This window comes from Nematolebias whitei, chromosome 8 (assembly GCF_014905685.2).
Source record: "Nematolebias whitei isolate Nwh7 chromosome 8, NemWhi1, whole genome shotgun sequence".
Taxonomy (NCBI): domain Eukaryota; kingdom Metazoa; phylum Chordata; class Actinopteri; order Cyprinodontiformes; family Rivulidae; genus Nematolebias; species Nematolebias whitei.
In genome coordinates, this window is record NC_056505.1 from 34,257,956 (window position 1) to 34,283,021 (window position 25,066).

Sequence of the window (25,066 nt, forward strand, 5' to 3'; positions counted from 1 at the left end):
GTTAACGCGCTGCGTTGTCACGACGATGCTGGTCCATATAATGTGTTTAATGTGCGGTCCCAGACGGTCTCAGGCTTTGATGTGGTTTTACGAATCAGCACAATGAAAACTAAAGAATGAACAATATAAAATTGTATTAATCTACTTGTTCAGGAGGATGCAGGTCGACCGGTTTCAGAGATTAAAAAAAGCCACGTTTAGCTCAGATGGACAGCTGTCACTGGCTGTGCGCGTCCGCTGACCTGCCGGTTGAAATGGACTTGTGACCTGTCCAGGGTGTCCCCCGTCTCTCGCACAGTGATGGCTGGACATAGGCACCAACAACTCCCGCTACCCGAAAAGGAAGAAGTGGATAAATATAATGGATGGATGGATCATTTGATCACACGAGCGTCTCCGCACCTCCTGTTATCTACAGTGAAGGAAGTAGCAGCATCTACAAAAGCCGAAGCAATCAGCGCGTTCATTTAAAATAGCCTTGTTCTATATTTCTCCCAAATGATTTTGCTTAAACAAAAACAAAAACCGCCTCATTACGTATCGGATCCCACCCATTTCTGTCCAAATCACAGAGATGCCTATTTGCATTGGATTAATATTATCACATGATCTCTGAGTTCAGTAAAATATAGTAGGTAATTTGCGGGGGAATTTCTACTTTACAAATTACTGACATGGCCGCTTCACACGGGATTATCAACACAGACAATCTCTGTAATTATTACAAATAGCATGTGTTCCCTAGGTAAAACTAATCCCGAGCAAATAGATTTTACTCTGACCTGAATATGTTATACTGGTGTCTATATATTTCCTACAGAGGATCAAATTGTTCGTAAATCATGGAAATGCCTGTTTCTAATCCAGCTAGTGGAGGGGCATTAACAAAAGACAACATTTATAAACGACTGATAAAAGTTTATAAAAACCCATCAGAACAACTATCTCATAAAAACTCACACAGATGTGTTACTACAAATACATGTGTAAGATTATGTAAAGAAATACAACATATTCTTGACCGTCACCTTTTTTTTTTCTTCTTCATTCTGGCACTTTGTGAGTAGTACACAGTTTAGGTGAAGGCTCATGAGAGGGTGGTCTGCACATTGTGTTACATGACGACATTAAACAACAACAGAGTGGTCACTAACCAAAGAAAATGTTGACGAGGAAGAATCAGATTAAATCTTGATGTTTTCACCCTTCATAAGACAGAAACTGGGTGAGATTTTCTGGAATATATGTATATTGTATCATGTTCTCAGTGTGCTTAGCTTAGCTTAGCCTAGCACTCACACTGTGTGGATGAACAGGTGTTTTTAATTATTTTTTTTTGCTTGTCCGAGGCAGCGCAAAGCAATAAATCCTGGTGAATGGAGGGAGCCCATTTTATCCACTACAAGGTGCAATGGTGGAGCCAGGGGGTGGCCACTGGTGGCTTTGCCCATCATACTTTATATCACAACTACTCCAATCATTAGAGGCAACTATACATTCAGCAATTAAAAACTAGAAAGCATAGTTTCCTTACATGACTGGAGTGAGCAGTCTACAAACATAAATGGTGGCAACCATCTTGGATTTGACATGGCAACCCAATTTTTAATAAGAATCTTTCTATCCTTTGCCTATATGCAGCCACAAAACAAAAAATAGTTTTGTACCTCACCTATTTTTCAAGTTATCTAGCTCACAAGATGGACGGATGGATAAAGAGTATTTCCAATTCCCCCGTTTGATCTGCGATGGTGAGCAACAAATTTTATTAGATCGTAGAGTTTTGCATGTGATTACAATTAACGTCCTTTAAAGGAACACCATAAGCCTTTATTTGATAAAAAGTCTTTCCATAATTCATTATTCACTCTATTACTTTTCATAGATAGCAAGTATTGTGTTAACTAAGAATAAAAACATTTTTCAAAATTCTCTATTAATAAATAGTCTCATTTTGCTTTCATCAACCTTTGCTAATTTACAATTCTGAAAATGTGCCTTACCTTTCTCTGTTTTGCAGCCTCCTGCAATCTAATTTAGTAAGTTCCTCTTTGGCACAAATCAAAACGCATCACATTTGTCCCAGATGAACTGACATTAGAGTAAACAGGTTAAGTGTTGTGGCGATTTAAAGCTATGGGGTGCCGTTTGTAAAGTTACACAGTCAAAAATTAACAGCGATATTTTGGTTTATTTAGCTTTTCATAAGAAAAAAAAAAAGTTTTTTTTTTTTGGTCATATTTTCACTATGTTATTCATACATTTATAAATGTCATAATTCCAAACTAAACATTTAATTTACAAGCTAAATATTTAGTTTACAAACTAAATATTTAACTTGCAAGTTAGCTATTTAATTAGCAAGCTAAATATTTAGCTCCACACTAAATATTTAGTTTACAAACTAAATATTTAACTTGCAAGTTAGCTATTTAATTAGCAAGCTAAATATTTAGCTCCACACTAAATATTTAGTTTACAAACTAAATGTTTATGTCCAAGCAAAATCTTTAATTTACAAACTAAATATTTTGCTTTCAAGTTAAATATTTAGTTCAAACTTAAATATTGAGCTAATATGCAAATTTCTTGCCAAAAAACAGAAGTGGACTATCAAAATAAATGCCGTTAGAACAGCTCATCCAGTTTTCTCTGCTAACTCATTTGCCATGTCCAGAGGAAAAGGCGCGGCAACCGTATTATAGGCGTATATATTGGTGTGTGTGCACACACACACACACACACGACCAGTGTGTGTCCCCTCACATTACAGATACTTCTGATGCCAATGCAATAAAATATGGCACATAAAAGAAAACTGAAGCGATTCAGTCAGCTGCAACTCTTCTTCTTCTGATGTTTTTTGGTGGTTTGGAAAAGGTATATATAGAGATACTGCTTTTACTTTGATAGTCTACTTTCGCATTTCAGCAAGAAATTTGCATATTAGCTAAATATTTAGGTTTGAGTTAAATATTTAACTTGCAAGTTAAATATTTAGGTCCAAGCTAAATATTTAGTCAGCAAATTAAATATTTAGTTTAGGAATTAAATGTTTAGCTTAGAAATGAAATGTTTAGTTTTCAAAATAAATACTTAGCTTGGAAATTAAATGTTTAATTCACACCTAAATATTTAGTTCACTAAATAAATATTTAGCTTGCAAGTTAAACATTTAGTTTGTAAATTAAACATTTAGCTTGGACATCAACATTTAGTTTGTAAGCTAAGTATTTAGTTTGTAAATTAAATATTTAGCCTGTAAATTAAATATTTAGTTTGGAACAATGGCATTTATAAATGTATGAATAACATGGTGAACGTATGACTTTGAAAAAAAACAACATTGTTTTTAAGAAAGGCTATAAATAAACCAAATTATTGCTGTTGATTTTTGACTGTGCAACTTTACAAATGGCATCGCGTATAAATCTTTACAGAAAATAAACACAGCTTGCTTCACATTTAGTGGACAGCACGGTCCGCCCTGCAGATCACATGACAAAATCCCCGCTGGTGTGTTGTTGCGAACAGTGACCGAGATTCATGTCAACATCAATCGCTCACTAATCACAACGAGAGCGCCGATGGCCCCGACACGTTCTGTCAGGAGCATATGAGGTCGGCTCACGTTACAAAGAGGGAGCGCACAAAGGCACCAGTGACACGGCCATGCTTCATTCACTGCTGTCAATAAAGCAGACGCCGGAAACTCAGATACAGTTTCTGCACGCCGCCATACACGTTATCGATCGGAAACGCTGTGAACTTCATCAAACTTCATCGATTCCAACACAACAGCACGAGTGTCGAACACACGTGCACGCTCAAGTTAAACCAAGCAAAGCCTTGTTCTCTTTAAAAAATATAACTTATACACTTTAAGAAATGTGTTTATTTCTGTGAATAGCTTGATGGCCTTGTGATGCAAGTTATTTAAAATATTAAACTGTAATTAGCCAAGACAAAAACAGTATTATGCAGCCCATTACTCTTTAAAACAGTCTTTATTCTGTAATTTGTAAAATAATCTTTTCAGACTATTGAGGTTAATTTAATCTTTCTCTGCGTTCAGTAGCCGGTGAAGATCTCTGTGCTTTTGAGGTGCTCTTTAAAACATCAAAGAGAGAGATAAACCCTCGGCTGATGGCTGCAGGAAGACATAAAGCAAGTTCAGTAAAAAACTGAAACTCGATTTGACAGCAGGGTCTTCAGAATGGAGTGAGGTGATGCTCTGGAAAGTAAATTTAGACTTAATGTGGAAAGCTTCTGAGTAACTCCCCATATGAGTACACGTGTAAGTATGTGTGTGTATGTGTCGGCTGCTTCTGGAAGAGTTTAACCCCTTCAGCGAGTGTCTCGACAAACAGCTAAAGCTGCTCTGTAAAAAAAAATCGGACATTCACTCAGGAGAGGAAAAACAATCTCTCCCATCTGAAATATGTTGCTGCTGTCACCCTTCGTTACCTGTAAGGCTGGATAAATTCTCACACACACACACACACACACACACACAGGTATGTGACAGCACAGCACTGCGCTTGGTGCTTTTGGTGTTTTTGTTCCAAAATAAGTAAGTCATCCAGACCTCGGCTTTCCATCTCATTCATCCAGAGCAACTTGACAGCCAACAGAAACACACACTTACGTCCAAACATGAACCACAATCAGTCGCATTCAAGGCCAAAAACAGAGATGGGGAAGGGGTGGATGAGCAGCAGAAGGGTCTGGTTACAAATCAGGACACCTGTGCGCACACACATGCACACACCTCCAGCTGTTGGCAGGCTGTGTGTTTGACAGGCGGCACGCTGAGTGGCTGCCAGCCCGCCGCTTGTGAATCAGCAATGACTAACAGTTTAAAACGGCACTTTCTGAGCTAATCACCTGCATGCTCATTGTAAACAAATACAGCTAATCTGTGTGTTTGTGTGTCTGCGAGTGGGTGGATGTGTTGCATGTGTGTGAACAACACCTGAATCTCTGTTGATCCGTTTTGCCAACGAGCTTTCTCGATCAAACCCAAAAATCAGAGCCCTTAATTGCTTTCTGCAGCATATCTGACACCATCCATGCCGACAGCGCCCCATGTTGAGAGCAAGGAGACTTCTGCCTGTCATCTTCCTCCAATCGGTCCCTGCGAGAGCCCAATGCCACGCTCCGTCTGATCGCTGCACGAGACAACGCAATGGAACTCTAATCTTGCGCAAAGGCCGGGCCTTTCTGCGCGAGCCAAGCTCGGCCTGGTAAGACTGAGTGCACGTTCGAGCGCCAGCAGCTCTAATCAGTGTCAGAACTGGAAGAGGCGTGCAGCAATAAAGTCCAGCAAAATGCCTGCCAGTCTCTCTTAGAGGCAAGCAACCTACGGCATCATCTGTCTGAAAGCACAAACACACACTTTATCTCCATGAACATCAAAACGTCAGAGGAGGATCTGAGCAGTGAACGCATCATGGAGATGAGAGACAAAAGGTTGGGTTGTGAAGTTATTTTTCAGAGTGAGCCACTTCTAAACTATGATACTCGCATGAGCAGCCCGTTATTCAAGATGAGATTTATAAGCTAAAATTAAGAAGGTCGCCACTTACAGAGGCCATTATCACCATGACAGGATGACAGAGTCCATTCTTACCAAGATTCCTCATGAGAGTTGTCAAAAGTCTGCAGGAAGAATCAGTTACTCCGTGAACGCCGGCCATGACTGATGAACAGCACACGGTGCGACATCTATCTTCTTCCTGCTTGGCTCAGTGTGAGAAATATCATGTCTGCTCTGCTACTGTTCTTGCACGGGCAGCGTTCAACAGATGTGCGCTTCTAAAACATGTTGTCTGAAGAGCTATTACAAAAAGCAATCGTCTGTTTTTTTAAGGGATATCCTGTCATATTTATCAGTCGTTACCTACTTATCTGTAACATCAGTCATAGAACATGGAGTATGGAGTCTTCCTCCACGCTAGCTAATAGTACACAAAACAAACAAAAGCTCTATTTTATAAAGGATTTTGGGCTTATTTAACAATTCTTTCTCATAAATATATGAGTGCTACTACGTTAGCTACTATCAAAACAGTCCCATCACCTCAACATATTTCTACATCAGCCATGGTTTTAAACATCAGGTCAACTACATGGATAAGACAGCATCAATGGAACATGAGTATTTGATGGATTATTATATATTTAGCTTCAGAACCATAAATAAAATGAAAAAAACCTTGATCTAAACTCACTTTTCCAAATCTGACCACTCATCTATGTCCCTGTGTGGATGCTGAGGGCTGACTTTATAAATCAGATACAGTTCGCAGGTGTTGGAGTGCCCTAATGTGTACATAAGAAGTTTCAAAAGTTATATTAACTGGATAAAACTCTAAAAATTAAGTTAAAACCCATTAGAGGTGACGTGAACCCTGGAATAATCTAATTCTTCAGATGAGTATCCCCTTCTGTAACTTAAGCTCTTTTGTTAGCGTGAGCTACGTTAGCCACGGTTAGCATGAGAAATAAAAGTCTTTACATCTTTTGTTGCACGTTTAAACATAAACTAAAATGAATTGTTCTTATACTAATAACAAAAAGGCATGTTTCGCTAAAATTATGTGGGTAAATAATTTTAAAATAATGTAGTAATAGTTAAAATGTTGTTCCTAGCAAACTTCTTACTTTAGAGAGAATGTACAACAAAAAGCAATAAAACGCAAATGCACACATTATTGATTTTAATCAGTTCTTGTTTGGTTGTTCAGATGATGATAAAAATGTCTGAACATGGAGGAGTTGACTAGGAAGTAAACTTTGTTCTGTTTCTGTTTCCTGGTTGTGTCTACAAGTACAAAGCTGAACTGTGCCAGCTCCAGATGTTCTAACTCCAGCCCACAACACAGATGTTGTGTTGAGATGCCACAACACTGGCCTGTGGCTCAGCAGTCAGTCCGAACACAGCTCGAGTTTCTGCCACGTCTACAAGCACTTTCAGCTTCTACTCTCTCTGCTCTAAAGAACAAAACCCCCAAACTTTTGTTGGTAACAACGATTAGTGATTTGTAGTTTTTGTTTTCTGGTGAAGAAGGACTCTTCTACGATCATCCACTCATTTCCTGTGTGAAGAGCTGAGCCTCCGTCATCGCTGTTGGCATCTGATATTGGCTCGAGCCGAGGAGCTGTGATTATTATTCTCCCAGTGCCAGAACCCACAGGAGTCCCAGTGGACACAAAACACCGAGCTGCACCTGGTGTGTGAGCTAAACTGAAGAAGATGCACGTGAAGGAAGAAGAAACAATCTCACACATTCCTACAGAACATGCATGAGCGCTTTGTGTTACTACAAAATATATTGTAGGTGAAACTGGACTGAATCGTAAAGTCAATAAATCTATTTCTCTTGAATTATTATAGAAAAGCTCAGTAAAATTTTGCATCCAAAAAGCAGCGTATTAATACTTGCGTGATACAGCAATAGAGGGTCAAAATAACAAAAAAAAAACGCTCATGGTAGGGATGCACCGATCCACATTTTTTAACTTCTGATCCGATCCCGAAACCTAAATCTGGATTACGACCGATACCCATACTATTCCATTATCATGATCATTATTGATTTTATATGAGGCTGTAATAATCTCATCTCAAGCACAATTTGTACAAATATATGCATACATGTCCAAAAAGGCAACTTGAGGTAAGTTTTATTAATGTTGGATAAGTTTCAAAATTAGAATTAAATCCTGCTAACACAAAACATGTTTTTTTTTTATTCCTAGCTTTAAAGTGGATATTAAAGTGATTAAATAGCTTCAAACATCTGCTAAGTTCATGACATAAACCAACACAGACATGTTCTTGTTTTTAGTATTTTACATCGCTTTATAATGCAGCTGTTTTTGTTTATTTTTTAGTATAATTATCTTGTAATTTTCAATTCATATGCTCTTTTATGATTGTCTACTGTTGCACTGATAAATATCTCTGGAGGGTAAACTATATCTTGGCTGCAAGTATCAAGCTGAGAAGTCCTTTGTTTTCTACAACTGATAGCGGTTGGTCATTAATTACGATGAAGTTTAGCAACTTCTGGGTAATCCCTTTAGCTTTCACGTTGTCCAGCGGAAGTTTATCTTGCTGTTGGAATGACCCCAGAAGTGATTTCTGCCGCCTCCTTTCGTTTTTCTCCCGCCTGGCTGACAGCGGTAAAGTTAGTTTTACGTTGGATGTTCGAGCTCCGTGGCTTCAGCTTTCAGCGGTGTGTTCCTCTCATCCGATCCGAAGCAGACAGTCTGATTTCGGTCAGCCACGCTCAAACTGCCCCTTCACCGAGATGTCTTTTCTTGGTTGTTGTTTAATCAACAAAAGTTTCATTGTTTCATTTGACGTTCTCTTCGTTGCTCTTCCTACATAAATATCAGAGATTATTGAAAAATTCCAACTTATTTTTCTTGGATTCAAAGATGGCCACCTGTCATAAAAAGGCTGAACTTAGTAAAGATTGATTTTTAATGAAACTAAGAACTAATAAAAGAAAAAAAGAGAACATAATTTAAAATATAATCTTGGGGCCATAGAAGATGTTACCAAGGACCAGATTTGGCCCCCGGGCCTTTAAGTTTGACACACGTGCACGTTGTCATATTCTGAACAAATGTTACATGTAACTGCACATCACAAGGTACTGGGCAGCTATGGTAATGCTTAGAGTAAGCCTATGTGATGGGAATGACTCTCAGCTACTACCACATTAAAACTCAGCCTAGTAAATGTGACTGAGTCAAAGCTACATTAGTGTATCTCTAGCAGCCATCTTGAATTGTGCTGACTCCAAAAGTTTAGTTAATACATATCCAATGGTCCACTGGTTCATGAGATATTTTGCTAACAGACCAATAAGGTTATTTAACCGTTAATGCCAAAGTTTTATAGACTGACTTTGCAGGGTTTGGATGATAAGTTGGGGCTGAGTCTCAAGTGCAGCTGCACCAAATTCTAGCTCAGCTGTTTATTTGTTTTCTAAGAAGGATTGGCTGTGGCGGCCATCTTGAATTCAGTTGACTCAGTAAGTCAGCTTTAAGTGGACAACCAGTGATTAAGTGAGTTTCAATGAAATCTGTCCAGTGGTTCATGAGTTATTTTGCTAACAGACACTGTAAGACACCAATTAATGGCTAAATTTTAAACAAAAAGCGTACACAGTCTGTAGCGTTCAGAATTTGAACTGGAGATGAGTCTCAACAACTACCACACCGAATTGTAGCTCATTATTTGTAAAACTGACTGAGTTTTAGCCTGTTCTGTGTTTGATAAGATCAGTTAGGTGAGGCGGCCATGTTAAATCACTTTGTCTCCAAACTTTAATCAGCTCTAAGTGGACGTCCACTGATTACTCCCTGCGAGTTTCATTAAAATGTATCCACTGATTCACAAGATATTTTGCTAACAGACATGAAAACACACACACACACAAACGACTGTAGGCTACAACATCATCACCTGTCTGAGCTCATGATCAGAATGGACTGAGGGGTGTCCACCAACATGCATGTGTGTAAACAGTGGCTTACATGAGAGGGAGGGAGGGATGGTACCCCGCCCCACTCCCAGTGGGCCCAGAGTGGTTAGAAGATTCATCCCAGTATTTATCCACCGGAGGAATAAAGCCAAACAAACGGCTCCTGCTGATGTTCTCTCTGATAAAAGCCACCATGTTTCATCCACGGCTCCTCACTGAACCACTGTCTCATGGAGCGCTTCCTGTTTCACGGCTGCTGTAGGAGTTTTCCATCCAGCGGAGGCCTCGTCTTTGTTGCTGCACAACGTGCTGCTGCAAAATGAAAGTCAGCAGTTTACATCCTTATCTCCATGCCAAGAGCAGCCCTCATAAAAGAGCCTTTAAACCAATTGTTTCACTTTCTCAGCCGCCTTTATAGTTCCTGTAAAGCTGCGCTGATGAGTGTTGTCATGTTAATGAATGAGACTCGTATATTAAAATAAGACGTGTCTCATAAAGGGAAAAGAAGCTGCACAGGATGAATGTCTTGCAGCTTCTTCTGATTTAAAGCAATAGTACAGTGAGGTTCTGTGAATTGTTGTGCACAAATAACATCTTACCTGTTGTAGATAGCTCTTTGAATACCATACATTTGGAGAAACAAGTTTAATTCTGGCTGAACTGTTGGACTAATGCTTGAGCGATGATAGTGTTATGGCCATTTTTGTGTTTCTGAGAGTCAGCTGACCATTGCAGCCATCTTGAATATGGCTGACTCTGCAGAAGATTCAAGAAATAAAGAACAAAACAATGTCTTTTGTGTTGATTTCTTATACGCTGCAGTAAATCACAAGTTCAATAAAATGCAAAGCTTCAGACAGAGTTGTGACAAAAGTAAAATAAAACAGAGTGTATATTTTTCATTTTTTTTTTTTTCATTTAGCCTTTATTTATACAGGTTAGTCTCATTGAGCCACGAGAACTCATTTTCAAGAGAGACCTGTTTAGGGAGCACATGGTGGGGGTTAAGGGCCTTGCTCATGGGCCCAGAGTGGGGCGAATGAGGGTGGGGGCAAGTGTGGGTGTTTCACCTTCCCCCACCCACAATTTTGATGTTGTCGGGGCCGGGGCGTGAACCGGCGATCTTCGGATCACAAGCCCACCTCTCTAACCTCTGCGCCACCACTCCCCCTATATAAATAAATATATCTGCATGGGGGCTCATGATTGGTGCTGATTCGGACCCATGAGCCAATCAGCTTCCAGGAAGCACCCGTGATCCGAGCATGCAAGAACCCCAGAAGAGACTGAGACTGAAGGAGAAACAGAAGGAGCTACACTCTAAAGACGTTATGATTCAGTTGTCAACAGGAAAGTTCCTAATTTGCAAGTAATCTTTATATCATTTATTCCAAAAATATAAAAAGTTATTTTACATTCAGTGATAACATAATCTATTTTTTATCATCAAGTCCTAAAGGTCAACAGTTGTAAAAAGGCATCCAATGATCACTTTCAGAGTTTGATTAAAATCTGTCCAGTGGTTCATGAAATATTTTTCAACAGACAAACGGTGTTGATGCCAACAGACAATCAGTTAGCACTCAGTGTAAGTGTTGGGGATGACTCTTAGCTACTACCACGGGGTGCTTGTAAAATACTCCTTGGACAAAATGCTGTCAATGTTTGAGATTAGAGTTGTTTGAAGATTGCAAACATCCATCTTGGTCCTAAAATAGTGAACTTTTTTCCCATATTGAAGTTGTTCAAAAAGCTATGTAGAACAGGTAAAATACTAACAGCTCATATACACAGAACAAAAGATCTGGACTGTCCCTTTAATGTTATGGGTTAGTCTGCAGTTTTGCTGTTTTGTTTACGTCTGTATTTCTCATTAATTCTGCTGCAGCAAACAAACTAAATTAAGCAGGTATTCCTGCTCCTGTAACATGAACATGACATTTAGATGAAGTTCAGCTGCTGAACACTGTGGAGCGCCCAGCAGCTGGAAGGAGCGACACTTTAAATGACAAAGAGTGGTGCAATCGTCAAGTTACCACGGCAACCACAAACTTCAAGCCCTATGTAAACCTGCAGTAGTTGTATTTATGTTAAATTAAGTTTGCACCCCTGACTTTTAGCATTTTAGATGTCAAATTAAAACTATACTAATGTAAGAATATGCTGAGGTCAAAAACCTAGAAAGGCAGCCTCATGTTATTATCCACCTGAACAGGGTCTTACTCTTCCTGCAACTTTAATGCAGCCTGAACCGTAACGTGTAACCCCATAAATTTTATGTAAACCGACCGGCTCGGTGCTGTGATGTGTGCTATTACTGTTATTGGCATTTTGATTTACCATGGTGACGTAATTTGCAAACAAAGATACAATTTTTCTCATTGACACAAACTATAAATCAGCCATTTTTAGAGCTATTAGGCTAAAAGTTGGTGTGGTGGTAGCTGAGAGCAATGTCCCATGAACACTGAATTCAAATAAAAAATTCAAGATGGCCACCAAAGCTAAATTTAAATGGCTTTAACTCAGCTATGTCTACACATACAGAGCTGAAAATTGGTGTGGTTATATCCGAGAACATTCCCCATCACATACAACTCCAAACCCATCCAAATGAAAAATCAAAGATGGCTGCCATAACTTAAAAGAAAACAACTACTATAAGTCATTGATTTTTTTTATTTATTTTTTTTGCCATATTGAGGTGAACCTTGGTACGATAGTAACTGAGAGCAAACCTCAACATAAAGTACTGTCAAATCAAATTTCAAAATGGCCGCATTGTGGCAGTCCTCATCAAAGTTTCTGCAGGAACTTTAGATTTTTCGATTATTTAACGTTATCATTTGTACTGAGAAATGAACTACAATAAATACGAATAAAATGAATCAACAATATATGTTTTGTTGAACAGTTGTGGCTGCTTTGTTAACTCTTTTGGTGTGTTTTATTTGTAAATGACAGTTGAAAATGTAAGTTCAAACTATTTTATCATAATAAGGGAAATTTCTAACGAGCCTCAACTTTAGAATCCAAAATAGCTGACTGGTGCGTGAAGAGCTGCAGGAATAGATGTTTTATTTCCACTCCTGTCCGTTTGTCTCAGTAACTCTAACACACGGTGCTGTCTGAGCACTGTTAAACCTTCATCGATAAATCTGATTGAATCCTCCAGAAAACACAAAGCGGTGTGTCCTAACACCTCCCTGGAGGAGGCCCAACCTTCTGATGAGGGGGCTGCAGGACATATTAGCTCCTGCGTGGGCCTCGGAGCTCACCAGCAGCCTCCGGCGAAGAGGTAAACTTGATAAACAAGCAGCAGCTCTCAGAACGCTCTGTCATTTCATGGACTCACACAAGGTCAGGATGAGTGGGATTGTTCTCCTTCTGCGGTGTATTAATCAGAGGCAGGGATATCCTGTCTCATTAGTTTTCCTCTCACTGTGCTCCGGCTGTCCATCCCACTGAATGTAACCAGCTGAGGGTCAGAGACGCAGCACAAACGGCAACAAACCAGGAAGCCCATTGTAGGTGGTGGGGGGGAGGCACAGAGGAATCAATTCATCTACTCCTATGGATTTGTATAAGTGTGTGTTCTTCTAAAGTGTATTCTTGCTGGAGGTTGTGTGTTCTCATTTCTTGGTGATGACCCCGCCTCTAATGACCTGTAGTGTGATGAGGCAGACAGAAGGGAAAAACGGAGCCCCTCCATGGTAACGGTCAGGCCCCTGGGGGGCCATCGCCTGCTTGGCTCTTCCCTCCAGACTCCAGCTCGAGCCCTAAGAGACGAGTGCACACGGGAGCTAAACAAATGAGATCATCTTGATTTGTTATCGCCACTTGAATATATTTAAGATTTGTTTGCTAGAAGATCTGGATACCATTTAGCTAGAGTATTCCAGGGTTTGATGATTCAAGGTTCTTTATTTGTCAATCACACCTCATGTGGTACATGTGGTGGAATGATATTATGTACACAGGGTCCCAGTTACATCCAACAATCAAATGTAAAATAAAAACAGTAATAAGATCTAAGACATGAACTAAGAAAAACATCAGATAAATATACACTAAGCACTAATAAATATAAAAGAAAAAAAAAAACTGATGTATACCTGCAAAACTGAATAATACCTGCAAAACTGAATAAAATGAAGCTAATGTAACAAAATACATCTAGTTTATGCTGTCAACAGAGGAAAAAAATGACTTTTTTAAATTTAGAAATGTATTTTTTCACTTACTTCATTACATATAAATACCTATGATTTTCATTGTAACTGTTCGCCAGTTACATCTCAGTCAGCTGGTTCATATCCACAGATTGGTTTGAAACCTGTTCAAACTACACAGCCTTATCGTTACGATGATTCAACAAAACACAAATAATCACTTAGCTAATGACAACCACCAGCAGGTATTGTTATAAATCCCTGTTCAGTGACCAGTACAGAACTCAGTGACCAGTACAGAACAGAATAGCACAGAACAGCACAGCACAGAATAGCACAGAACAGCACAGCACAGAATAGCACAGCACAGAACGGAACAGAAACAACATAGAACAGAACAGAAGAGAACAACATAGAACAGCACAGAACAGCACAGCGTAGCACAGAAGAGAACAGCACAGAACAACATAGAACAGAAGAGCATAGCACAGCACAGAACAGTGGGCCGGACTTTCCTGTTGGTAGTGGAAAATCTGATCCCCCCCCCCCCACACACACACACACACACACCACTTCATAACCAGTTTCACCACTTCTAAACCAATTTCTAAACTATCACACCACGGGGGGGGGGCTGGTTCCTGATGTGACTGAGCTGGACCTCAGCTGATTAACCAAAGTTGCACTGGTGTGCTGATAGACAGCTCCTTAAAGGAAATGACTTATGTCTCTATTCTTCTGAGAACATCTGCTCTTCCTCGCATGCACATGCACGCGCACACATGCACACACACTCGTGCACACACAGAAGAGGGGACTGACCTCTGCTCACACGCATGCAGAGGACTCAACCTGTTTAGCCCGACATAATGAAGCACGTAATCACATCCACGCACGCTGAGACACAAAGGAATTATATCATGAAGGATTATCCCTGTTACGGCCACCCACACACACTCCCTCTCTCACACACACACACACACATGCTCACGCACACACAAATGAACTTACATCCATGCAAAGAAAGCAGAGATGTTATGAATCGACAAAAACAAAATCCAAACTGCAAAGGGAGAAAATGAGGGCAGAGACTTATATAAAGACATAAATATGTTTTATTTCTTTAAAAAATCCTCACGACAACACTGAGGAGTCACAAAGAGAGTCAAGAAAGCATATAAACTACACACACACTCACACACACCCTCTGCAGCAGTGAGGTCATCTTTATTAATAAACCCTCTGACAACAAACACACTCACATCAAGGCCTTCACCCTCCCTCCGTGCCCCCTCCCTTCCTCAGCTCCTTAAAAAATGACAACTGCCAGACTGACACAGTGGGGTGTGTGTCTGTAACTGCACACACACAAACACACACATACATCCACACACACACATGGGCTCTGCAGCACAGCCAGGAGACAACACGTCAGTGATCTGTCAGAGGGTACCGGTGCTGAGCACGCACGCCTGCACACTGTTGTGTACATGTGTGTGTGTTTAAGTGTAATGTTTTTGGGTGGAAGCACCTTGAGAGGGAATGGACCGGACAAACAGGAAGTTCGGCCTGACTCACATTCGCGCAGACACACTCTAAGAAACACGCTGCGGCTCATTTGTTTCTACTGACAGGAGAGGAAGGATGGTTCTCCAGGAGATACATTTAAAAGTGTGTGTGTGTGTGTGTTAAAGGAGGAGAGCTAAAATTTGCATCAAAGGCCACGAAGACGTGTTTCTCCTGATGTCTCTGCTCGTCTCCTGTGTTGTGATCGTTGCTCTGCAGAGCTTGTGATGGATAATTGAAAAAACTTTCAGAGCACTTAAAAAATGTTGACGCTCCTTCCTCTGGAAGTGGGTTTTTAATTCAAAGATGCAATTAAGCAAAGGTCTACAGAGATGTTCTGAGGTGTTTATTGGAGGGACACAGACGTTAGGCGGTTTTGTTGCATCTTTATATAAATCATTACGTGTTCGTGCCGTGGCTCAGACGGAGACACTGGGGGTTAAATCCTCATTGTTTCTTGGTTCATGTCTGAGGTATCATCCTGGACCATGGGGTCCGTTCAGTGGAGGAAACTACAGCGAACAGGAAAGAGCAAGCAGAAATCCAGACATTTAGATTCTTTAAAGCAGATCAACTCAAAGTTTCTACATCAGACCAAACTTGGTGGTAAAACTGATGATTAGTTGCTTTTCAGCAGCAACAGAGCAACTTTCGGTCTTGCCCTTGTGTTCACAGTGCAGGCAACTGGGACCCATGTCAGATTATTTCATGACTGTTGGAACGTGACACATCTGTTTGAATTTTCTAACTCGACCCAGGCCTTTTTCATACGGGGTAGTGAATCTGATGTTTTCCAAAGTGATTGTAATCTGAGCAGTCGTGTCACTTTTCATCTGACTTTTACATCAGTGCATGGATCGGTCCGAGTATTAATGATACTGACACCAACCTTGTGCAGTTTTAATGAAAGAACTCTGCATGTCTTCAGCTACAGAACAAAAACACACCTGCTCCTGGATGACAGCGAATCTACAGCAACAAATGATGCTCATGTTTGTCAGGCTGTATCAGTGTGAACGTAACGAGACCAGTATGTTTGTTTTGACACCGTTCCCATGCCAACATGTGCAGCATTCATCTTTACTCCCCTAAACACAACGTGCTGCATGTGTCGTTACGTTTTCTAACGGTGAACGGGTCACACTAAAGTCTGATGAAGGTCACAATTTAATCATAATGTGACCGATCTTTAGATGAGGAATGTGAAGCGTGCAGCCAGAATAAGATCTCCCTCATCTTTATTGATCCCTGCTGCTGAAAGTCAACTTCTGTCATGATTTGGCGCTATATAAATAAACTGAACTGAAACTGAAAGGCAGACGGTCGTGTATCTGCTCGTGTCTGAGCCACAACATGAACCAGGATGAACTTTTTGAAACTCTCAGAAGTTATCACTAAATGTACATCAACATCTGATTAACTGAGTGGAGCTGATTAAAGACAGCCGACACTAATGAACCTTAGCAAAAGCTAAAACGGCCATAAACCAGTTGATGATACTGAGTGAACCTTTGGTGTGACAGAAGCTGAGGGTCATCTGCACATGCTCTGAAATATCCAGCCAGCCAGCCATCCATCATCTTCTGCTTGTTCTGAAGTTAGGTCGCTGGGGCAGCATCTTGAACAGGAAGGTCCAAACATCTCTTTCCACAGTCACCTCTTCCAGCTCTTCTTGGAGGACTCCAAGACCTAACCCAGGCCAACCAAGAGATGTTGTCTCTCCAGCGTGTCTTGGGTCTTCCCCAAGGTCTCCTCCAAGTCAGACATGCCTGAAGCACCTCCCTAGGGAGGTGCCCAGGAAGCATCCTTACCAGATGCCTGAACTACCTCAACTGGCTCCTCTCGATGTGGAGAAGCAGCGGTTCTACTCCAAGTTTCTCATAGATACGTCTCCCGAGTCGCTCGCCTGTATCTGCGATCTCATTCATTCGGTCACTACCCAGAGTTCATAGCCATAGGTGAGGGCAGGAACATAGACCAACCGGCACCAGATGTTTTCTTACAACCTTGATTTGTCAATCAATCCAGGACGACTGCAGCTGTCATCTTTACAAACATCCAGTTAAAGCAGCGTGGTAGAAGCTGATCTGTCTCGGATCACGCTTCACTTTAATTTGAAGGTTTATCCAAAGCAGAAACAACTCGTCCACTTGTCAACAGAAGCAGATCGTAGTTTATAATGGCTTCCTGTAAGGAATGTTAGGCTTTTAATAATTTTATTGTTTGTTCGAAGCCTCTGTACGCTGCCTGTCTATTGACACAATGTTCTTAATTAAATAAACAGGAGGGGCTGCACTGTTTTTATTTTTTGTATTGACTTTCCTTACAGAGTGTGTTTACTACAGCAAAGCTAGAAGGGAAATAAGGAAAGAAGAAAGAAACACTCGCTATGTTTCATCGCTGCCACGTTATAAATAAAGAAGCAAAAGGATGAAATGACTGTTGGTTTTTTTTTTACAGCAGAGAGGGAATACGACACGTTCTGTGACAAAGCTCATCACAAGTCATGCCAGAGCGCCCGAGGAGCTCAGGAATGGAGCACGTGACGCACCGCAACCTCAGCAGATCGCTGTGCTCTGGAAATGCAGAACAGCTGGTGAATTTCTCCATTCGCTCCGGTCGTGCCACATGTATCACTGGTTAAGAAGCACTTTGTTTTTCCATCCCAGTAAGGCTGTTTTATTAGGTTACAGAGGCCTTTGGATAGATCGGAGTGGAGGCTCTGCAAAGACAGTGGGTGAACGTGCGCTCATGTCAACCTGCTACACTTTAATGCTGCTCAGACGTCATCCTCCCAGGATGAAGGAGCTGAAACGTCCTCGGGCTTTCCAGGGACAGTCTTCACCACCATGCCATTATGTATTCTTGTAGATTTATACAAACAGAGCTAAAAGTTTGTTTAGAGGCACAGACACTGTGACCAGCACAAATTTGATCATGATCTTTATGAGATGTCGGCAAGCCTGAAGCCAAGTGTGCTTCAAACCGTCAGGACCACAGGGAGGCCAGAGGAACCTCTCAGCTCTCTTACATTTTTATCCAATTCCAACTTGATTCCAACTGAAATCAATGATGCAGTAATGGACGGTGAAAAACATTGTTAAAGCATAAAGCAACCAGTTAAATGCAGCCACTATAGCCGCTCGATGCGAGCAGGAGGATTTGCTTGTAATGTTGTATGGCTACTGAAATGGTTTATTATCTGGGTGTCCAGATACTTCTTTAAAACGTCTTCAGTTGATCCAAAATGCTGCTGCTAGAGTCTTAACTGGAGTTAGTGGGAGAGATCATATTTCTCCAGTTTTAGCTTCTCTCCACTGGCTCCCTGTCAAGTCCAGAATTTAATTCAAAATCCTACTTCTAACCTACAAAGCTCTCAACAACCTAGCTCCATCTTATATTTGAGATCTTATTGTTCCATATTTTCATAACAGAGCACTTCGCTCTCAAACTGCAGGTTTACTCGTGGTTCCTAGAGTTTCCAAAAGCAGAATGGGAGGAAGATCTTTCAGTTTTCAGGCTCCTCTCTTGTGGAAACAACTTCCAGTTTCTGTCCATGAGACTGACACATTGTCCAGTTTTAAGACTGGGATTAAGTCTTTCCTTTTTGATAAATCCTATAGTTAGGGTTGGCTTGTTATGCTGCTATAGGCTTATACTACTAGAGGACAAATTGACTTCATTTCCTTTGAATTGTTAAAATTGAATAGTTTTCATTTTATATTATTTCTATCTTAACATGTGATTCTTGACCTGCCATTGTGTATCTGTTCCCACCAAACCCAGCCGGTTGAAGCAGATGGACGTTTGTCCTGAGCCTGGTTCTGCTAAAGGTTTCTTCCTCATGAGGGAGTTTTTTCTTCCCACTGTCGCCTTCATGCTTGCTCAAGATGAGAGTTCTGCGATGGAGTTAAATTCAAAGCAGTCTGCTCCTCAGATAAATAATATTAAATTATTATTTTGTATAAATATATGTTTCTGTTCAGTGCCCTAATATGACTTCTGTGGTGACTTGGCGCTATAGAAATAAACTGAATTGAATTGAGTCGACTCTTTCAAGTTGGATTAGGGAGTAAAGAGGTTAAAGTCTTGGGTGTGAGGTTGCAGAATGTCAAAGCTTCTGCCAAACAATCAGCAAAACAAAACAAAACAAACTACAGGACTGGTTTTATTCTCTTCAGAGCTGTCACATGCTGCCTACTTATCATCAAAGAACAAATACTTTTAAAAGAAACCAATACTAAACTTCAGGTTTTGGACAGGTTATCAGCTCTAAAGCATATTCCACTAAAAACTGAAAATAAAAATTAATCACAGTAAAACTTCAAGTAAATCTTCTTATCAAATTATAAAGATCAGCTTCTAAAAGTTGTAATTTGCTCTTGCAAATATGCATCTCATGCAGCTTTTGTCGCAGGGAAACTTTTCAACGTCCCATCAAGCGTCACAAATTGCAGACTGTTTTGAATAACATCAACAGAGGCGAAACCTGCAAATAAATGCAAAGCTCGTTGGCACTGACGCATGCTGTCAGCGCTCAAATCAAAAGCTCAGCAGTCAATTAAAGATGGAAAAAAGTCTCGGGTCTGGTAAATGGAAGCCACATCTGCACACACAAAAAAAAAAACCAGTAGAGGGCTGAATTTATAGACAGACTGGCAGCGCGCTAATACAAATTGGTATGCATAAAAGTCTGTTTTACCCTTTCTATCGCCCTGTAAAAAAAATTAGGGCGCATGCTGAGATGCTGAAAAGGAAAGCACAGGTTCCAATCCCTTCATTTAGAGAAGTCAATGGGGTGAGTCATTTCAACAGCAGAACTTTGAAATTAAATATAGCTAAGCCCAACACTGGCAACATAAAAAAGACTCAAAGTTTTCTATAAAGTACTCAAACTAAGTTAAAAAGAGATGTAAATGAGGTGAAAGATGATGCCCCTTTAAGACTAGGTTAGAAGGAAGAACTGAGCAATTTTGTCACTGCAATGGAAAAACCAAAGTGGTTGCGTGTCTGGTTGGCAGACACGGATTGGAGGAGGAACTGACAGCACTATGAAGAAATCAAATAAAGCTCGACAATAAATGAAGTGCAGAGGAGGCCTGTGGTCGCCATGATGGAGTCAGAAACCTTCTAGGGACAATAACGGCTTAAAAGTTTATATTCGCCCGCCTTGCTATTTTGGTCTTCATCACACATTTTCTCACTTCTTCTCATCATCTGGCTCATTTCTCAATATAAAGTTGCTCCGTTTGTTTCATTCCACCTCTACTGTCTTCTCACCCTCTGACTTCCTGTCTTTCTCATCGTTTCTCACTTCTTCCACTCTGTTTAGCTCCCTGGCACCGCACGGATCTGTGACTGATGAGTCACTTTCCTTTTGAAGGTATAATTCAGCACTTTGGGATTCGCACGTCTTTGCGCTCTTGACAAGATCAGAGGATCGTTGCCACTCTTGAGTCTGCACACCACGTACAGTGTGAAGATGAAGCCAAGTGGCAGGAAGGTGAACTTAGCATAACGACTGGAAGCAAGAAAACAGCCGCGCTGGCTCAGTTTTAAAGGTTGAGATAAACTCACCTGCCAGGACATGTAATGTCACGAAATGACACATTAATTTAACCCAGAAACAAAGAAGTCGGACACTGTGCAGCCACTTTAGAAATCTCACAATGATGCTTACATACTTTCTGATGACAAAATAAAAATAAATAAAGTTACATTTCTGTTAATAGCTTGGTAAAAAAATAAAATAAACTTGGTTTGCTCTCCTAAATGTCTGTGAGACATGATGAGGAGGGAGAATAGACATACAAATAAATCCTTGCAAGGATTGTATTTTGGCCCTGTCCACAAGGAAACTGTTTTTTGAAAACGCACAAAAAAAGTTCCACTTTGTTGACAGCCCACAAAAAGATTTTGGTTTTTGCTCTTACATCTTCCACCCTCATCTTCTTCTCCTTGTATTTACAATTTAGAGCGGCTGCTCCACGTCTTCTTTCTTTTTTCTGGTGAACCTTCATGGCTACGTTACAGCATCACCTACATGCCTGGCATTTTTATGACGGCATTTGGATTGTTTCTTGCTTTAATGTGGATGAAAACATTTCTAGAAACATCCTTATTCATGCTCAATAATCCAATAAATGCTGCTCAATTCATGCTCAATAAACTAATTGATCCACTATGTGAAGGGGCTATTTATAAAACTGAGTTTGTTGCGGCTCCTCGGACTGATGAAGTCTTTTGGATGAAAAATGAAACGTTTCAACAAAAAGAAACCGTCCAGAGGACCTGACTTAACTTTGCTAGATACAGTACCTAGAAGTAGTGCCAGGCTTACAAGGGAAAAGGATCGTTTTAGAAAGATAGACTTTCTGTGGGGATGGGATCTACCATATTTTCCGGCGTATAAATCGCACCTTTTTGCATAAATTTGCAAGTCCTGTGACTTATATACCGATGCGACTAATATACGTTTTTTTCCCACATATTTATAACCAAATTGTTGGCTGAGATCTGACGATTTCATTCATTCTGACATGAAAAATATTAAACATTACCATTTGCAGCCGCTAGAGGGCCCACAAGCTTTATGGCAAGCCAAGAACATCATTAATAGGTAAAAGTGGCTATTAATGAGACACTTGGTTTGCCATAGAACCACCTTCATCTCGCTCCGGAACTCCTGCAGGAAACATCAAATCAGCTTCATTTTGCCATTTTGAGCAATCAAATAATTGTTTTTAAGTGTTAATCTTGTTAAATTCTTGTTAAAGTCCTCCCATGCATGCTCCCGCGGCTGCCATTTTGGCAGCCAATCGATTTTTGGTATAACACCAGCCCACGTTTCTGGGTGGTCAGTGGTGATGTGTAACAAACACGATGCTTCAGCATAATATATGAGACTTAAACAGCGAAGCGGCTAATTTATGTTTTTTCCTTTTTATTAGACATATTTGGACTGATGCGACTTATATGCCCTTATATTGGCAGCACGACAGCTCAGTGGTTAGTACTGTTGCCTCACATCAGTAAGGTCCTGGGTTCAATCTGGTTGGACCTGGGGTCTTTCTGTGTTGAGTTTGCATGTTCTTCTTGTGCTTGCATGTGTTTTCTCCGGGTACGCCGGTTTCTTCCCACAGAACATGCATGTCAGGCAGCCGTCAGGCCCAGGCCTCCCTTGCAAAAGAGATCTGTGATCTCAATGTGATTTTCCTGGTTAAATAACGGTAAATAAAAATATGCTGGCACAACTTGTACGGTGGAAAATACGGTAAATAATAATTTTTCTGTGTGTTTGACATGCCTTGTATATGTGGGAGGCGTGATGCACAATGAACATTAGAACAGGTGTAAATGTGTTGCAATGTTAATGTAGGTGTGTCCTCATTTACCCATTCATACAGCACTCTACTATATCCATGCAAAAAAATAATCAGTGCTTTTAACATTCATACACCATGATGATCCATTTAAAATTGAGGGTGTTGAGATTTGTAGAGTTAATGAGATGAAATTTTTGGGTGTAATCATTGATGAACAGCTAACATGGAAAAATCACATCAATTCTGTAAGAACAAAAATATCTAAATCTATTGCAGTACTATACAAAGTCAGGGAATTATTAAATGATAAAGCTCTGTACATGTTGTATAACACAATCATTGTTCCACATTTAATCTATTGCATTGATGTTTGGGGGAAAGCATGTAAAACATTTACAAAACCTATTTTTATTTTACAGAAAAGAGCTGTAAGAATCATCACCAGAAAGCATTACAGTCACCCATCAAGCACATTATTTTATCAACTGAAGTTATTGAAGTTCCATGAATTAGTAGATTATAGTATTTTATCAGTTATGTATAGGGCTCAAAATCACACATTACCATTAAATATCCAAATAAATTTTATTAAAAGACAAAGTCGTTATAATCTTAAGGGGATAGAGATATTTGTCAAACCAAAATTCAGAACTAGTCTGAAGGGAAGGTCTACCTCAATCCAAGGAGTTGGATTGTGGAATGGTCTAGAGAGTGATGTGAAAAATGCCAAGTCAATGTGTACATTTAAGAAAAAGATCAAATCTAGATTGTTAAAAATATATATGAAGTAGCTTAGTGTGTGTTTTGTATTAGAATTAGAAAAATTAGAAAGAGTTATTCATTTTGTTCTGTTACTTGAAAATTATTATGATTGAAATAATTGTTTGAAAAAAGGGGCAGATATAATAAGATTTTTTCTTCTTTCTGCTGCCTTTCATTTTAAATCTTTTTTATCCTTTTTTATATTGTTATGGAATTGTTTTGTACTTTTTTAAAATGAATAAACTATATACCATACCATACACCGATGGGACACACAATAGAGGCAATGAGGGGTTCAGTGTCTTGCCCAGGGACACTTCAACACGTGACTGCTCCTGGAATCGAACTCCCAACTATTGCATTGGAGGACGACTGCTCTAACCACTCAGTCACCGCTGCCCTATTTAATACTTGCTTTTACTTTCACTGTCAAAGGTTCTTATACTTACAATCAAAATATCACATTTGCTATTAAACTATCGTACATTTATCACAAAAAAGATTAAATCAGGTTATCTGGACAGTTTCTTTTCTGAAAATTGGTTTCTTTTTAAATTTATTGGGTGTGGCTTATATTCAGGTGCACTCAATAGTCCAGAAATTAAGGTATGTGCTTTGGTGCCTAAAAACAAGACTGATGTGAAGTTGTATACATTTCTGATATAAAATTGTAGAAATGTCGTCATGTAATAAAAAAATACAGTTGTACTATTGAGAGATGTCGCTGCTGTCAAGATTGATATTGAGTCTAAGGGAAAACATATTATTTAAACATCCATATTCAGTTTAAGGAGTTTATACACAACATTTGTTGATAATGAATACATTGCATTTTATTTTTAGTCAGATGCAGAGTAATGGGATGAAATGTTGTTTTAGCAACTTAACAGCTACATTTTTGTGTTTACCGTATTTTCCGGCGTATAAGTCGCAGTTTGTTGCATAGATTTGTCAGTCCTGCAACTTATACACGTTTTTTTTTCCATATTCATAATGCAATTTTTGACTGATGCTTTAAATTTCAAAGAAATGCAACAGTGAGTCCTCCCGTGCCCGCTCGCTTCACTCAGCTGGTACAGGCGGAGGAACACTGGAGAGCTAGCAGTTCCAACTGTGATAGATGATGGATGGTGCCGCGCCGCCCAGGCTAAAAGAAGCTGTTTTGACCACTAAATAAATGCATAATAAATGCTACGGGTCAGCGGTGACACAATAAATGTGACTTAAATATGGGTTTTTTTTCCTCTTTGTGAAGGTTTTCTTAACTGATGCGACTTATACTCTGGAGCGACTTATGCGCCAGAAAATACGGTAGTTTCTGTCAGACGTTTTTATGTATTCAAATACAAAGAAATTGAAATGTTGAGAAACTTTGACAGTGAATATAAGAGATTTTGAGATTAACAGTACATTTGAGGGAGTTTGATAGGAATGATAGAGACTTTCAATGAAAATGTAATGGCAATAATGAATTATAGCGTAAAGGGCCTTTCACACAACATTTCCCCCCCCCCCCACACACACACACACACATTTTCCCAAAAACCACACTGACTTTGTGAGTCACTCTTGTGAGTGTTTTATGCATTATTTAGTCTTAACCCAACTGCAGAGACTTGTAAAATTTACTAATAAAGTCTAGAAGCATCTCTGTCAAACACAGAAAATGTGTAACAATTTTCTGTGTTTGACAGATGTGTGTATATTATATACAGTATATATGTATATATATATATAT